This window comes from Crocuta crocuta, unplaced genomic scaffold, assembly GCF_008692635.1.
Source record: "Crocuta crocuta isolate KB4526 unplaced genomic scaffold, BGI_CrCroc_1.0 scaffold376, whole genome shotgun sequence".
NCBI lineage: Eukaryota > Metazoa > Chordata > Mammalia > Carnivora > Hyaenidae > Crocuta > Crocuta crocuta.
In genome coordinates, this window is record NW_027527388.1 from 2,368,262 (window position 1) to 2,382,208 (window position 13,947).

The window sequence follows — 13,947 nt, forward strand, 5'->3', positions numbered from 1 at the left end:
TATATGGAAAAGCTTTAGTTAACGTCTTGTCCATTAAGAAATTCACATCATAGCAAATAATTAGGCTCCTAATGCAGCATAAATAACATATCAGTTACTTTTATTTAAAAACATATCTTTATTGTGATTAACATTGGATTAAAGGAATGAGTCATATTTATATGTGCACATAAAAGCAGGCAATCATTAAGTCCTATTGATTCTATTTTCAAAAATAGTCTCATACCAGTTATTTGTGTGTCTCAGACAATAGCTAATGACTACCACCTCTATATATTAAGCAGTCCGCTCTAAAAAGACTGTTGTAATAAGCTTCTACCGAGTATCCGAAAGCATTTCCTATACACAAACAGTGTGATTTTTAATATCCTTTGCTTCAAGCAATTCAATGTCTTTCCATTGGTCCTAGAAAAAAGTAAAAAATCCTTTAAAAGATGTATACGGTCCTGCCCATATTTCCTTTTGCTTCCTATGGAATTCCTTCTTGGCTTTCTACGTGGCCATGTATCCTCCGCCTCTTCAGGTCTCCTTACTGACTCTATCACTGGAAAACTCCTTGCTCTTCATCCACCACCACCACGCACAAACACCTAGATACATTTTATGCCTAGCTACTCTTCTTTCTACTCTCCTTACTCTTCTTCCTTTAAGCTTTAGATTTCCTCTTCCTACTCTTCTTCCTTTAAGCTGTAAGTTTCCATTCTCCAAAAAGCCTGGGTCGCTCGGTCGGTAAAGGGTCCGGCTTCAGCTCAGGTCATGATCCCATGGCTTTTGAGTTCGAGCCCCACATAGGGCTCTGTGCTGACAGCTCAGAGCCCGGAACCTGTTTCCGATTCTGTGTCACCCTCTCGCTCTGCCCCTCCCTTAGCACCCTAATGGAGGTTCTTACCTGATAGTCCTAACCACAACTGAAGCCAAAGAATAAATTATGTAAGATTTGTGGTCCACATTGTGCTTAAACCTCATCATGTCAGGGACCATGCAGGAATTACTCCAGATTGCATTCCAAGTCCCTTGGAAAAGTGCCAAGCACAGCATAGGAACTCAACAATCAAGTGAACAAATTCATAAACGAATAACATACAAGATTGAAATTTTAAAATTGGCAACGTATTCATGTTAATGATAGGCAGTACTTGCACTGATTAAATAGACTTTAATTCTAACAAATTAACACTTTTGTTAGACTTGGTAACACAAATGTGCATATAGCAATAATGAAATGCATCTCTACTAATTTCTTCTTATTTTCTGACCATGGTTGTTTTTGTCTTAGTCTGATACCTAGGCCTTAGTGTGATGTACACCAAAGGATACTAATTTGAGTTAATGAAAGCTTAGTTAATGAATAATTTGAAATTATTGCCCATTAGTACCAAATGAAGTAAAGTTAATGCAATGATCCTCTGTTAAATTTTGGTCTGTAAAGCATCTTTTCTTTTTGAGATCAAGCTCCTCCACCTGCTGGATTATCAATCAAATGTCCCCAATGACTCCAGCCTAGATGTGGATGTAAGATCAACATTAGTAAATTAAGACATGGTGAAGGCACATGATCAAAGCAGAACCAATCAAAATTTAACTGGAGTGATTTCTATGAACATTTGGAATTAAAGTCTTCCTCTTTCTCAGATTGTGACTACTCAGTTTTGAACTTTGGGTGGTCATTTTCCTGTGAAATAGAAATCGTTTGCTTAAAACTAAGTAAAAGTAAAGAACACAGGAGGTGCCAGAGATACAAAAATCACCCAGGTTTAGCTGTCCTTTAGAAATTTACTTAATGAAGTAAACATTTTTAAAATTAAATCTAATTTAAGTTTGCATTTTAGATAGAGTTTAGAGACCTAATTTTTTTTTTGTTTTCTTTTGATTACCTACTCCTTTTACTGGGATGTAAGTATACACATGTGACACAGTATTGTCAGAAAATAGATCTGTGGATATACCTCCCTTGAGCCCAAAGATTGAAACTGAAAGAAATATAGAATATTATGAAAGTTGTGATGTAGATTTTTACAACCTGAGCATGTGGAGAGCACTATGAGCACAGTGATGTGTCCATATTAAGAAATACATTACAGGGACTCCTGAGTGGCCTAGTCGGTTAAGCATCTGACTTTGGCTCAGGTCCCATGATCTCACGGTTTGTGAGTTCGAGCCCCATATCCGGCTCTGTGCTGACAGCTCAGAGCCTGGAGCCTGCTTCAGATTCTGTGTCTCCCTCTCTCTGCCTCTCCCCTGCTCACACTCTGTCTCTCTCTTTCTCTCTGTCTCCAAAATAAACATAAGAAAAATTAAAAAAAAAAAAAAGAAATACATTACAAAATGACTGTACCAAGGAGGAAAACACAAACAGAATAAACAAGGGATTTAGAAACCATGTTGTACCAATGTAGAACATGTAGAGTGGTGTTACATTTTATTATAAAACTAAGCTTTAGCAGAGATCAGCAAACTTTTCCTAGAAGGAGTTAGCTAGTAAATATTTTAAGCTCTCCTGGCCATATTGTCTTAGTGACAAATAGTTAACTATTTAACTATTTAACTTGGCCATGGAAGCAGGAAACAGTCATAGACAGATACATAAATGCACGGCTATATTGTGATTAAAATTTATAGAAATGGTTGACGGGCTAGGTTTGAAATAAGGTCAATAGTTGCTGATCCTTGCTTTGTCTCATATTCTCTAATACTACTCAAAACAGTCGCACAGTCAGGAGTTTTTTATAAAAGTTCATGGGATGGAGGTAATTCATTCTTGATATTTGAGCTCATATTGATGCAATGGAAATCTATAGTAGAAACAATTGTCTCAAAATTCATGGTCTTCAATTGCAGCAGGCAAGAGTGTATGCGAACATTTTATAGTTCTAAGTTGGCTTTAGAAATCAAGAGCCAAAGGCTATAAAGACTAAAAGTAGAGAGATCACTAAAGTATATGGAAAACTCTAAAGACTCCATCAAAACCCATTAGAAGTAATAAACAAATAAAGTTGGTGGATACAAAATAAATGTACAACACTCAATGGTATTTCTATACACCAATAATGAACTATCAGAAAGAGAAATTTAAAACAATCTTATGTAGAAAAGTGTTTGCCAGGGGCTGGGAGGGGGCAGGAATAAGGAAAGGTTGGTAAAAAGGGATGAACTTCCAGTTATAAGATGAATGAAACTTGAGAATCTAATGTATAACATGGTGACTCTAGCTGATAACACTGTATTCTATCATTGAAATTTGCTAAGAGAGGAGAATTTAACTGTTCTCATAAAAAGAGAAAAAGATAAATATGTGAGGTGATAGATTTGTTAGTTAACTTGATGGGCAGATTCATTCATAATACATAGATATATCAAAACATTATGTTGTGTACTTCAAATATTCTGTAATTTTACTTGTCAATTAAACCCCAGTAAAGCTGAAAAAAAGACATTTCACAAGAAGAGCAAATAAATGGGCACAGACTTTCATTCATACAGCCTCAGGATCTAAGGACATAAAAATGAACAAAAGTGACAGTCTGTGTGAACTTACATTCTAGTGGAAGACAAAAGAAACATTTACAGTTAAATAAAGAAGAAAACATGTGATAGAAATAAGTGCTATGCAAATAATTAAAACAGGTAAAGACGTAATGGGTATATGGATGACAACGTGGGATTGTTGGGCAGGGATAGCCTCTCAGAGACTGACATTTAAATGAAGCAGGGCACCCGGGTGGCTCAGTTGGTTAAGTGTCCAACTTCGGGTCAGGTCATGATGTCGTGGTCCATGGTTTCAAGCCCACATTGACCTCTGTGCTAACAGCTCAGAGCCTGGAGCCTGCTTCAGATTCTGTGTCTCCCTCTCTCTCTGCCTTGTTCCCAGTCATGTTCTGTCTCTCTCTGTCTCTCTAAAATAAACGATAAATAAATAAATAAATAAAGCACCAACATGGTGAAAATCAGGAAGAAAAACATTTCAGGCACAGACAACAAAGTTGATAAAGTAAAACCAAACAAATAAACAAAAACAAGTTGACTATTGAATAAACAGAAAGTCAGTGTGCCTAAAAAATGGTTGAAATGGAGAGTGCTATTGGATGTGGTTTGAATAAAGGTAAAGTCTAAATCTATAGGACTTTGTACTTAGGGTAAGGAGTCAGGATTTATTTCAAGTTCAGAGTGAAGTCAATGACTTTAAGCAGGGAAATGATTCTATCCGATGTATACTTTTAGAAGATGACTCTAAGTATTATGATTTTTTTCTGGGGAAATATCAAGTGTTGAGGTAGGAAACCAACTGCAATGCCAGGCAACACATGGTGGAGAGAAATGGATGGATTCACTATATAGTTTTTACATATAGTTTAAAATATTTACTGATGAGGTAAAATGGGGGAAAGAAAGAATAATCAAAAGTATTACCTATTTTTTTTACTTGAGCAAGTGGGAAGGTGGGGTGAAAGATGTTGTGGTTTATGATATGAAGAAAACGGTAGCAGGACTACACAAGGAGGAAGAAATAGAATGTTCTGGTCTATATTTGTTACATTTGGATGACACATCGTATACACTTCATACTCATTTATTACATGAATGTGTTAATGACCTTTTGTACAAAGATTTGGATTCTAATAACATCTAGTTTAATTTTGTTGTTTTTGCTTGGAAAAAAGGGGGGATTGTAAGAGCTCATCTAATCAAATCTTCATTCATTTTCCAGATGATGAAATAAGGGTCAATGGAGATAAATGATTTCTCTGAGTAAGAACAATTGGTGACTAAAAGAGCCAGAGTAGAGATAGCTTCGTAACTGTTAAACAAGTCCTGTCTCTTTTTCTGGATCCTGTCCCATTTCTCCCAGGTCTTTCCCCTACTGTATTAGAAGACAAAACCCACTGAAAATAGAGTAGGCAAATAAATCTTCACTCCATGCTTATTATTCATATAATGAAAACCTTGTGTGACAAAAGCTGACAAGGGGAAAGTTTCAATTAAGCATTGAGGTTCCAACAATCCCTGTAATGAATACTCACATTTGTATACTTTCAAGAATAACTATGAAAATCCTTAGTTTGTAGTTGTCCATATAACTAAAGCATTGATATGCTGTGAAAACAAACTAAATAGAAACTTCTCCTGTTTGTGTCCTTGTGCACACACACCAAACACTCTATTTTTAAATCACCCTTTGCTTTTATTCTATCTCTCAGTTTACTAGTAAATTTATACAACATTAGAAATTCCTAAGTTCTATCTTCTACCTCTTAGTTGCCTAATTTTTTACTGATACTGGAAATCTTATCTTCAAAGTTATATTGAATATGAGGACCTTTAAATATTTTATATGTACATTTTAGACTAGAAATTCCTCATACACTCCAATCAAAACAGGGCTTGAAATTATAAATGATTGCGTGGTAAACCTCTAGTACCAGCTCCTCTCTGTCTCTCTCTTTTTCCCTCTCTCTCTCTCCCTCCCAGTCTTTCTTTCCATTTTCTTTTGTAATATTTGGCCCCTACTTTATTTTGCTTTTATACAATATAATATAATATTCTTTTTGACAATAATATTCTCAGGATATGGAAGAGCATGGAAATAATATCATGGTTTTTCATAATTTCTTGTATAGCTGCAAGTAAGAATGCTGAGTAATATTCAACTTCTATGAAATTATTATCAAAGCACCAAGACTGAATTTTTGTATTCACCAATTATATGCTTGTTGATAAGCTGGGCATATTACTCCAAATAACTTGCACTCTTAACTGTATAAGTTCCAGTTGCCGCACAGGTGCCTCAATGACAGCACAGTTGGTAATAACGGTATATGTATATATAGTATTAAAATGTGTTTTAAGGGTCTCCTGGGTTGCTCAGTCGCTTAAACGTACAACTCTTGATTTCGGTTCAGGTCATGATCTCATGGTTGTGAGATGGAGACCCATGTGGGCTCTGTGCTGGGCAGGGAGCCTGCTTGAGATTCGCTTTCTCCCTTTCCTCTGCTCCACCTCCACTTGGGCACATATGTGTGTGCATGTGTGTGCTCGTTCTCTCAAAAAAAAAAAAATTGGCGTAGGAACGGTATGTGTCTGTCTTACTAAGCTGTGTTGTTATAAGCAATTTGTTATTTTTTTCTAAATTAACAGTTTTATTGTCAGACTGTTCTTCATTTAAAATATGTAGAATTTCATGATATGCTTTCTTTTATTTTTATGTGTAAATACTCCACATCAGTAGCATATATGTCTATATAAATTCAGAAACTTTTTACCCCAGTTTTAACCTACAGTAATTTGATTATCCTGTGGAGCCAAGATAGATCACATTCAAAGTTGGTTTGTAGAGAATGATGGTTCCACACATGCTCCAAGAGGGTATAGAAGGACTTTGTCTCACATAATTTTGGAAGAGCAGAGCAGGTTTCCAAGTTGGTCTGAAAATGCCTTGAGACAGCAAACACAGAGAAATGATACCAGCTTTGGGGTTTTATTACAGTCGGGGGAAGTGGTGAGTGTTCTCATATAGAGACCAGGGTCTGAGTGGGTTGAATTTCCTGCAGGCATCACAGAGGGAGAACCTTGGCTTCCTTATCTTACACAGATGTGGGGCAGAAGGAATTGGAGTTACAGGCATTTAAGCTGTCAACAGTCATGTTCAAAATGGAGTCAGACCATTATGCACATTAACGACATTGTTGCTTTAGAATAAAGAGGGTAAAGAAGAATAGGTGTAATAAAGATTTGCCTCTTACAACTTTTAGTTTTCAAAGAAAACATTACAAAAATTTGGAATAAAGTAAATGTGTTTTCTTGTTTTGTTTTAATTTTCATTTTGGAAGAGAGTCCTTTGGAACTGTTGTATTTCTGTTTAGCTCCATGATGAGTAGTCGGATTATGGGATTAATTCTGAGAATGTTAGAAAATAATTGAGCTTGGGGGAGGGGGTGAAATTGTCTAACTAATACAAACAATTAGGTGATGTTACTCCCTTTCATTCTCAAGAGTTTATCTTGTTCCTATCTATATTTGTGGTCAGACTAATGTTGATTCACTTTCCTCCTTCAATTTTTTTTGGACATTTATGTTAATCTAATATGTTGGTGTGCTGAGGATTAATTGGTAGTGGCTGGAAGTCACTGAATTCCTTTTCCTTGTTAAAAATATATATGTTTCTGAAAATGTTAGATTCTTGGCAAGCCATAAAACAATTCAGTGTAGAATAAACTTAGAAAATAATTTAGCTAATACACTCCCAATAGAGTCAAAATATAAAAATAATAAATTAATAGTCCAAACAACAAATATTTAATAGATACTCACTAATTGATAAACTATTTGGCAGAAAGTATGAAGAATACAAAAAAAAGTATCAGATTAGGTTACTTCCATGAAAATGTATATTCTAAAGTGAAAAAATTTTGGAATGCAAATCTATTAGTAGAAATGATTTACACTAAATATAACAGTTAAATATGATAAGTGATATCAAAAAGCAATGCATGGTTACACATGTGGATTTCACTGTGGTTGTACTTGCATGGAGATGTAAATGCTCACTGGTTAAAGGGGGAAACTATGGTATGCTTTGGGATGAGAATTGAACAGACATTGTAAAGATTTATTTACGACAGAGGAAGCAGAGAGATCTTCCAGGAAAGGTCAAAATTAACCAATACAAAAAAGCAAACACACACACATACACACACACACACATACACCTAGTATATTTTAAATTGGTTAATCATACTTTGTGATAAACCTTAAGACAGTCCTGTCTTACCCATATTATTCTAGGAAAATAGTTAATAGCATGCTCTTTTACTTAAAAAATGCATCTCTATTTATATAATTATATGGCCATTCTATCTATGGGGGTATCAAAGAGACAGATCACATTCAGTTAAAAAGTTAAATAGTAGGGATTGGCAAATAATTTGTGGAGAAGCTGATTTAAGTGATTATATATGAATTATATATACATATATATATGCATATATATATATTCACCTCTACTTTATGACAAATTAGAGGCCACGAGAGGTTAAGTGACTTTTCAGGAATATGTCAGCAAGAAGCAAAGCTGACATGCAAACCATGATCAACCTGACTCCCAAGGCCATGATCTCCTAGAGATATGAGTACCTCACTACACCCATACTTCCATACCTGGAAGCTAAAGTAGAGACATTTCCAATGTGAAACATTGTTGAGACTGGATAGGTTGAGGTCTTTAAATATGGTTGTATTCATTGATTACCTTTAAAGAAGAAAGAATAAATAATATAACAGTGGAATGAAGTAGACAACCCCATGTTGATGAATTAGTGAGTAATAACATGAAGACTTAAAGCAGCAGCTGTAAAATTCCCTCAAAAACAAACATACCTATGAAAGTGAGAATTTATGTTTAGAAACAGCAGGTTTGAGAAATAGTGGGTCTTGCTCATTAGTGAAGGGAAAGCTTGAATGATTTGAAAACAGAGAAATCAGGAAATTGAGAAGGAAAAATATATTCATATATTGTATGTACATATATATGTAATATATACACATATAGTATATATCATCATCATTTCTTATCATCCTAATTATGACTGTGTGCCACTGAACATGTTGTCAGCCCTAAATATACTGTATATAACATATACACAACATATATATGTATGAGAGAGGAGGAAGGAAGTTGCAGACAAAGTCCCAAATGGCCTAAGGGGATGGGGTAGAAAATGCTGGTAAATACAAGCACGATAGGTCTAGGAAGTCGGTGTCCCTGGTGAATTTGTTACAACATGACTAACAACAAATGACAACGAAACCCTATCTGGGTTTACTATGATTTGTCCCATTCTTAAAATAAATGGAAAGGATAGTTTTACTTTGAATTGAGAAACCTGCTGTCCAAGTCTGAACAAGGTCAAAGTCATTAATATAGTTGGAGCATTAGGTGAAAGGATCAAGAGAACTCAGTCCAGTGCTGGTATCCAGGAAGCCTGGGCACCTGGAAAAGAATTAATTGGTGACCCAGCACTAATTGGAGAACAGCACAACCAAGATCATTAAATAGTTGATTTTCTAGAATGTGTCTATTCCTTCCAATTAACATTATAAAATCTTTAGTTGTAAGATTGGCTTCCTGTAGTTCAGAAATGAATGGAGCAAAATCTTTGGTACAATTTTGGAGTAAGACAGATTAATTAATTCATTTAACCAGTTATTTTAGTTTAATGTTTAGTTTAATTCAAGTTTAATAACTTGAATGCATGCATTGAAAAGATTAGTCCAGTCAGCTAAGTGCCTAGGCTATTCACTTATTACAGGACAAATATTTGCATTGAACAAACTTTATACTTTAACATAATTTGACTGTTTGAAATTTTTCATATTAATAATATCTGACTCAGTTGTTTTAATCAAAGATATAGTCAGCATACCATTCTATGCATCAAGTTATGAGCCATGAGTAAAACTTTGTTTGAAACTGTGATTTTTTACAATGTGTCTATTCTATAAATTATATGCGTGTGTATTTTTAAAATGCCTATATATTTATTGCTTGTGTGACTATTAAAGCACCTTCTCAAAACAGATCTGACAGGTTGATAATGTCTCAGCTTTTATTAATTTAAAAGAATTCTGTTACCTCACTTATTTCATGACTTTCAACTTATCATAGACTATTATCAGAAACTGCAAGTTATCATCAGAGAGGAAAATTAAAACTGAGTTTTTATCCAGTAATATAATCATTTAACAATAGTCTTTGTTTCAGTGAGACAAAACAGCCTAGAGAAAATTCCAGGAAGTCAAGAATATCTTGGTTTAATTCAAGCGAAATTTATAGAATACAAACTCCATGCCAGGGGTTGATTCAAGCAAATAAAAAGGTTTCAGCCATCACAGGACTCCCAGCCTCGGATGGGAGACGGGGATGCAAACAACTGTGCTATAATAAAATGTGATAAATATCCTATATTATCTTAATCACACCAATTAAATGCTATAGAATTAGAAAGGATGGATAGAGAGATTCAGTTTGTGGACCAGAGCCAATGAGTTTTGGCAAAGCCTTCTAAGAGAGTTGACATTTAAACTGGCCCTTGAAAAATCATTAGATCTCTGCCAGGCTATGGATGGAAAATGTGGAAAAGAAAGGCAATGCATTTGCAAAGCATCTATTACGGTCATTGTAGGCATCAGCAAAGTAGTTCAGATTTTTCTTATCATCCTAATTCTGACTGTGTGCCACTGAACATGTTGCCAGCCCTAAATATACTCTCAGACTTTAGACATGGCTAGAGTAAAGAAGAGAATTTAAGTTCATCGGATGAAAGAACATGCATTTCCTATGTGGAACTTCCATAGCTTTATTCATTTTCTTGTGGGGAAGTATGATGCTTCCTTCACAGCTGGAAGCAGTGAAGAAACGTTAAGTGACTTTTCTAATAGATACCATGAATGCAACAGCCACTTAGGATGCACAAGTAATGGCTTCTAACTCACAATTTAGCACTCCATCCACAGTGGTGCAAGTGGACCACTTGGATGGGTCTCATATTTGGAGTTTGTTCTTCGCTAGAGAATAAGTAAGAGGATGAGATAATTTATTAAGCACACATTTATGTATGCATAGTCAGTTCTTCTAATGGAAATTCAGGGACTATGAGTTATCTGAAAAATATGGAACACATAGGGGCACCTTGATGGCTCAGTCGGTGAAGTGTCTGACTCTTGATTTCAGCTCAGGTCATGATCTCATGGTTGGGTTTGAACGTTGTGTTGGGCTCTGTGCTGGTGGTGCAGAGCCTGCTCCTTCTGTCTCTCTCTGCCACTTCCCCATTCTCTGTTTCCCTCTTTCTCAAAATAAGTAAACTTAAAAATACATGGAACACATAATTCATTGAGCCTGTATTTCTTAATTTCTCAAAATTTATTTAGTGGCTGTCATCAAAAATAGCAGGATAGAGAAATAATATTTATTAAGGACTTATGTGCTAGAGTATGCGTCAGATCCTTTACGTGCTTTTCTTGTGTGATGACAAATAACTATGAGATAGGACAATGATATTCTTATTTTATAAATGAGAAATCTGAGGAACAACGAAGCAATTTGTGCAAAGTGACACAAGCAATGCTTCATTTGTCTGTCCAAAGCCCATGCCCTTTCCACTACACCGCAGTACTGCCCTCAAAATAGTTTGAGGTAAATAATGTACTTCAAGTATTCTGAAATGCTCAAAATCAACGATACATCATGTTTATTGCGTGGCATTTTAGCACCATGAAGCTGAAGGTTTAGAAGTGACAGAAACAGTTGTATGATGATGATGATGATGATGGTGATTATGATAGCTAATAATTATTGAGTGCTTATATTGTGCTAGATGGGCTTCTGAACATTTTATATATGTTAACTGATGTGATCCTTACAACAACCCAATGGATGAGGGACCTTTATTGTCTCGGTTTCATTGTGGCTGTAATACAAAAAAAATTGAAGTAATTTGCCCATGTTCCCTCAGCTAGTAAGTAGCATGAAATGTAGGCGGTCTCGCCTCCTGTCAGTACACATTATTACGTGCTGATGGCATATCCAGAGGACATAGAAATAAATAGGGGCGCCTGGGTGGCTTAGTCGGTTAAGCGTCCGACTTTCGCCTAGGTCATGATCTCGCGGTTCGTGGGTTCAAGCCCCGCGTCGGGCTCTGTGCTGACTGCCAGCTCAGAGCCTGGATCCTGTTTCAGTCTGTGACTCCCTCTCTCTCTGACCCTCCCCTGCTCACGCTGTCTCTCTCTCTCTCTCTTTCTCTCTCCTAGAAATAAATAAAATTTAAAAAAATAAATAAATAAATAAATAATATTGGATTGGTGCCTAGTATGTGTTTGACAGTCCATTAGGTATATTTTCTATGCATCTCATTTAATTGTCAGGAAAGCATGGTACTTAAAATAGTGCAGTGATTAGGTGGACAGGATCTGAAAATAACAAGAAACAGTATGTAATTATGCTATTATAATTATCCTAACTTGTGCATTAAAGACAACATCCTGAAATTCAGAGAAGTAACTTGCCCAAAGTCATGGAGCTAATATATGATATAGTCATGATTTGGAAAATGAGTCTATGCAGTTTACCCATAAATTTTAAAGTTGTGGTTATATAGCCAAAAATAAAGTAACAATTTGGCAGGCATACTTTCTTCTTATTAAGTGTAGACAAAACATTGAAAAGTTAATATTAAAATGGGGAAAAAGGAACACCTGAAGTAAAGAATATATTTCATTTTTAGAGCTAGAAGAATGATGTTCTTCAATTAGAGAAAAAAAGTTCTTCATCTTTATATCTCCATTTTCTAGAATGCCTACATTTGTAGGAGCTCAAAATGCATGTCAGAAAGATAATGATTAGCCATGGAATAGATGGACTAATGAATGGAGAAATGGATGGGTAGCAGCATTTTACAAGTTGAAGTAGAATGTGACTCAAGTAGTTACATAGGCCAATCTTGTTATCATAAAGACAAGAAAATAAGCAGGGATGTTCTTTCCTTTCATGCTTTCTAATATTCTTTTACTAAAATTCCTTATCTAGTCTCAGATCCCATGATTCCATTTTCCAGGAAATAAAGGAAACCATTAACTAATTTCTAGGAAAAGTACTTGAGCTTCATTCAAAAATCATAGACCTATGCTGTTCAATACAGTAGCCACTAGTCTGTTAAATAGCCAAAGTGGTTATTAAATAATAATTATTATAATAACATAATAACTATTATTATTTAAAAAACTCCAGTTCCTGATGAAAATAACCACATTTCCAGGCTCAAGAATCACATGTAGCTATGGTGGCCATACTGGACAGTGCAGATACAGAACATTTTCATTATTGAAGAAAGCTTTATTGGACAGCACTATGGTACAACAGGGCAGTGCAAATTCAGAGCATGGGGCTTGTGTCTGAGAAACTGTTTGCTGGGGTGAGGCTGGGAACATGCCAAGTGAATACTTTGACTCTAGGGTCGAATCTGAAAGTCTCTGAGGCTGAAACAATGCAACAACACTAGTTTAGAATTTAAGGACAAAAATAAAACCTAGGAAGCGTCTCTCAATTTTTTTTAATGTTTATTTTTTAGAGAGAGAGAGTGAGAGCAAGGGAGAGGCAGAGAGAGAGGGGGACAGAGGATCTGAAGCAGGCTCTGTGCTGACAACACAGAGCCCCATGTGGGGCTCAACTCCACAAACAGTGAGACCTGAGCCAAAGTCAGATACTTAACCGACTGAACCACCCAGCTTCCCCTGGGAGTTTTAGTAAATTTGCTACAGGGCAATGTGACACTGATCGACTTTAGTTTTGATAACTATGCTGTTTGTGGAGTATTATGATTATTGTCTATGGAGCCACAGAGGTACTATACCTACCTCCATTTAGGTACTTAGGGAAGGGTTCTTGGTGAAGTTGATGACAGGACATTGTTATGAAGGATGAGCAGAAGCTATTCAAATCAAGAATGTGAGGGAAAAGGAGGAAAATAAAATGGCAATCTAAGGAAAGAGGGTAAATGTACAAAATCTTAGAAAGTTTTTAGAAAAACTTCTCTTATATTAATATGGCTTGACGTGGGGTATAGGTGGGCCATCTTTAAGAGGTAGGTGTGGCTAGAGAAGCTGTGTTCAGAAAACGAAGGACTCGAAAGAGAAATCAAGGAGGCAACACGATGTCAATATTCTATATAGGCAAATTTAGACATTAAAGGCAGTGATTGATTACTTAATGTACACTAGTTGAGGTATAAGAAAGTTAATAGAATTCAAGGAAGATCCTGAATGATACCTTTGATGTCAGGTAATGGAAAATAAATATAAGCTTACTGAATATAAACTAAACAAAATAATTAAGCTCATAAGATAAAATCTACTGTAGAAACAAACTGAGGAGAACAAAGATTGAAAAGAGTTGACAAAAAA